Here is a 4,910-nt window from a genome sequence, read left to right as displayed (position 1 = left end):
CTTTAATTCGGATACGACTACGTCTTCAACATATTTTATTCTGGAATGTCGAGTCCGTTAAAAAAAACTAATGAACCCATGTGATCTTAGCAAAATCAAATTAAAAAAAGTTAACTTGTAAAAAACTTATATTATATATTTATAAGGAATTGGAAAATGAAAATTCCAAAAAAATAATAATACAGTTAAATCTATCGTTCTCCCTTTGGTAATCAATAACACTAAATTCTAAAGGGTTTTGTATATGATTGCTTTATGCAACTGGTGGAGACTAGTTACCTTCCCCTTTGTAGATAGTCTTGAAACTCCACCCAAGATCATGTAAGTTTGATCAAAAACCCACTGTGGTTTATCAGATAATAAAAGGTTTAAGTATTTAAAACAAATTTTAATAACACAAGCCATTAAATTCAAAAGCATATGCCATATGACTTGAAAAAATATGTATAAAAAACCACTTCAATTACAAACTTGTGAGGAATAAATAGAGCCAAAGACATGACTGATGGTGCACGAAATTACAACCAAAATGTCCATGTTTTTACAATATATTTGAGTTAAGAATTTTTGGTCAAACATGAAAAGTAAATGTGTTGACCTTCACACCTTTAAAATAAAAGCAGACATGAAGGACCACACTATCTACACTCCACCTCTGCATCTTCAGAAATCATAGGTCCACAACTTAATTCAAACAAATCCATCCCAAAAATCATAATCACAAGAATCTATAAACCACTACCTGCCATATATTCAACATGACTTAAGTAGCCAATTTGAGATTTATTAGTTCAGTTCACGGTTTAGTCTTGGCAGTTTACTGGTATTTACTCGAAAATTAATGCGTCACTTACCAAGAAAAGCTCAAAGGTGTTAATGAGAAGGGAAGCGTGGAATCGCCAAGCGGGTCTATGAAAAAGTTAAAAGCTACACAATTGGCAACACATCCTCTGGCTGGGGAGCTGAAGTAAGCAAGGATGGAACCACCTCCCATGTCAACTGACACATGTGCAAATAATTATTTTCGAAAACATAAAAAGAAATTGATTTTTATAAGTTTGAATATGTGATCTTTCTCAAACAGATCAATACGACGCGGGTCAACAATCTCTCATGTAGATTTGGCCGTTGTCGAAATTTCTCATCAAGCACTAATGTTTTCTATATTCTTTTGAGTTGATACAAATCAACCCATTACCAGCTTGTACTGCTAGATTCTCTAATTGCAGTCCTATGGATGTCATTGGAATGGTCTTTCGGGTTTTGTTAGATTGTTTTGGATTTCTCAACTAAGTTTAGCGCATAAGCTAAAAACACATACTTAAAAAAAACTCGTTTGACCCATTACACAAGTAAGAAATCTATCTTGTTTGACCCTTTAGTATACTACACTCATTCGACCCATTAAGAGGAAAATGATCGTTCTCCGTGTTTAAAAAAGCTTGCCTTCTCGACCCGTTATATAAAGCTGACTCGTTGGTGCCATTTAGTATGGCGTATGGCCCCAACATACCTGACTTGCCCATTTTACAATACACACGCCATATCTCATTATTTATCTCAATTACGCCATATCCCATTTTACTAATTATATAATGTGCAGGTGTATAACGCATCAAATATGTCATAAAACAGTGAAATGAACAAAAAGGTACCTGTTAATGGGTCGTTGACAACGATATGAAGCTTCAAGTCACCACCATTGTTCATCCAACAAACACCAGACTCACACCCACAATCAGACCACGTAGTTTCCCCCCAAATCACTACTTCTAGTTTTCCTCAAATCCTCACCAAATTTCCTTCGTGTCTTTCCAAGAAAACCCAATTCTGTAGGGTATCTAAAATCCCATTCATTTGCCAGATACAAGTCTACATTAATTGTGTAATCTATAAGAATTTTACGGAAATAGCCAACCAGCTTTATCTTCATGCTACCATACAACTGATGTAACCAAATAGTTAGCAAGCAAGAGAAAAAAGACTTACCCAAAACTTGTCGGAGCTTGATTTAGACCCTACCAAACTGCCATGTAAACACCCTAATTTCACAAACATATTAGTTTTCCTGTGTCACATCTTGGAATATTTAAACACATCCAAACGGTATCTGATATTCTTAATAAAATGGATGTATTATCGATAATAAACATTCATAATAAAACCAAAACCGGTGAGACCTACTACTAGCACTTAAATTTGTTTGGTTTATATGGTTTCATTATGGCTTGTAACGCTGTTTAACCACAGTTTGACCAAAGTCAAACAACTGTTTGCAAAAATATGATTCTTAGTGGTTCAAAAGTCTGTTTGACCAAAGTTAAAATCCTGTTTGACCAAAATTAAAATGTTGTTTGACTAAAGTCAAACTATTGTTTGGAAAAAAAGAACCACTGTTTTCTCCACAAAACACTGTTTTAACCCAACAGTGTTTTGAAACCACTGTTTAACCTAACAGTCGTTTCGAAACACTGTTTAACCAACAGTGGTTTCAAACACTGTTTAACCCAACAGTGGTTTCAAACACTGTTAAACCTAACAGTGGTTTCAAAACACTGTTTAACCGAACACTCGTTTCAAAAGTGATTTGAAAACACTGTTTTAACCCAACAGTGGTTTTAACCCAACAGTCATTTCAAATGAGCTTAGGGTGTGAAGATCACTCGAATATATAAAATTGTACACTTAACAAATACCTTTATACGTCTAAAAGCTAATATTTGTGCTTTAAGAACATGCAGTTGCTGATAGTCTTTCTATTATATATAATAGATTAGGAACATTCAACTTATGCAAGTTTATGGAACAAAGTTGCAGGGCCATAAAGCACATGCGATTAAATAAAGCTATTGCTGACAGTCATCATAAAGCTCTAACTTCCGGGTGTTAGCCAAGGGGTGGCAACCATGCAAGGTAGCACCCTTTTTGGAGGTTTTCGTCTGTGAAAAATCATATGAAAACATCTCAGATTACTATTCCAAACCTGCTTTATAAAGTTCAAGAAGTGTGACCCATTTGCTACTTTTGTTAAAATCCTTTTGTATTGTCGTATTAGTTTTCAATTTTTCATTAAAATACTTTTGTTACTATCAAGCAGAGATTAAGAAATGAATTAAAAAATTATTCCTGCAAATCCTGCTTTGATATATCCCTTTACACTTCTTTTCACATTCATGGCATTTCCATACCCATTATCCCCATCCCCTATAACTGGAATGGACACAACTTCAGTAATTAGTTGACCTTGGTCAACCATTTCTCCGTAAGAAATTAGTCCAGTGTCTCGCAAGCCTAACCGAGCAGCCGATATTCCAAAGCCTGTTTAGAGAAATAAACCGAATATAGTATACTTTTTGGGCAAAAGAATAGTCAAGCTATATAAAACAGAATCAATGAATCTACAAGTAAGAACATGGTCAAAATAGCACGCTTATGTAAACTGCTTCAGATGTTTCAAGAAGAGATCAAATACATAAAAGGTCAAACTTCTGACTTTCCAAAATCAAACTCGATACAGATTTGGTGACAAATATTGATAGACAAACTTCATGTTTCTGAACTTACTTATAAAACTCAAGTTATGTAAATAGAATAACCGAATCACAAGTGACAACACAGTCAAAATAACAATCACTTGAAAAATAATCACTAACCGACACACGGGCTAACCTCTTGGTCATGTTTGTGTGGGATGACGAATCACGCTTTGAGTCTCCTTATTGCTTGTGGAACTCTGAACGCTACCACTGTTTCAACTATTTGTACTCTGATCTTCTCTAGGAACAATGTAATAACTGGAATGGCTCATTAGGTAGACGTACCTGCCTCCTTTTTCAGACCAGCCACTCTCATTAACTCCACTTGCAGTTTGAAAAGCCATATCAATCATGTCTTCATGAACCGTACCTACAGCAACACCATCAATAGACATTTCGAAGAACAAAAATACGAATCTGTAACCCTATATCACTAAGATTCAAACGCGTATTAACTGAATAATTTACTTAAAAATAATTTAACAACATGAAGCAGTCACTTGAACTAATAATCAACAATCAACATTTACTAATCGCATAATCGGAACCGACACACACTTTATTCCTGATCACAGACTGATTACCGTCAGTATAGCCATAGGCGGACCTCCATAAGCAAGATGTTACAGAAACACACAGCGTGTTAAGATGAACTCTACAATTACAATTACTCTCATTTTCTAACAACACAAAATATAGCCTTTACCGACTTATTATTCAAATAATAACAACAAATTCAGCTCACAAAGTGCTTACCCCAATTTTACATAATAAAACAACAATCAAAGCGTAAAATAACAAATCCAAACCCCTAGAACACACAACTATTTGATATAATCAATAATCGGAGAAAAAACTAAACAAAATGAAGTTTGGATCTTAGGGTTTACCTTCGTCGAGGTGAATCAGCCTGAAAATAGCAAAATTCAACGGATTAAGATGTAAGATGTAAGCAAACACAAAAAGAGAAGGGAGAAGAGAAGGAGTACAGGGAAAAACTTAGGGTTTTGAAAAAAGAAGCGTACACAAAAAGAGAAGGGAGAAGAGAAGGAGTACAGGAGAAGATTTAGGGTTTTTAGGAGAGAATATAAAGGGGATGGAAGTTTGTTGGTGCACTACATCTGCTGATTACATCTTGTATCGAGTCATAAGTCTTAGAACGTTAGATCTGGGCTAGAAATGTAAGAAATTGAGTGATTGTATAGATTTTATATAGTTGGATCGCTCATTAGGTTCTTTAGTATTGTGGGCCGCTCATATGTCATAGTTTAGGGCCGCTCGAGTGGTAACCATGTTGGACCGCTCCAATGGCTTCTTGGGCCGCTTATTGAGCCTGTCCAATAAGCGGTTCCAGAACCTTATAAATACCCCCTG

General features: G+C 35.3%; 1 long non-coding RNA gene across 10 annotated transcripts; it reads right to left on the bottom strand.

Annotated features, from left to right (window-relative positions):
- Nucleotides 1-426: 426 nt before the first annotated feature.
- On the bottom strand, nt 427-4,666 carry LOC110941272. 10 transcript variants are annotated; one of them, XR_004894526.1, is made up of 7 exons: nt 4,427-4,664; nt 3,822-3,906; nt 3,670-3,746; nt 1,990-3,318; nt 1,656-1,872; nt 855-999; nt 427-742 (listed from the first exon to the last, which is right to left on the bottom strand). It is a non-coding gene; the product is annotated as an uncharacterized LOC110941272 (long non-coding RNA). The 10 variants fall into 10 exon arrangements; XR_004894528.1 differs by having other exon boundaries at nt 3,670-3,733; XR_004894522.1 differs by having other exon boundaries at nt 1,990-2,939; nt 3,189-3,318; nt 3,670-3,906; nt 4,427-4,662.
- Nucleotides 4,667-4,910: the final 244 nt, after the last annotated feature.

This window comes from Helianthus annuus, chromosome 5, assembly GCF_002127325.2.
Source record: "Helianthus annuus cultivar XRQ/B chromosome 5, HanXRQr2.0-SUNRISE, whole genome shotgun sequence".
Lineage (NCBI taxonomy): Eukaryota > Viridiplantae > Streptophyta > Magnoliopsida > Asterales > Asteraceae > Helianthus > Helianthus annuus.
This window is presented reverse-complemented; position numbering and strand designations above follow the sequence as displayed.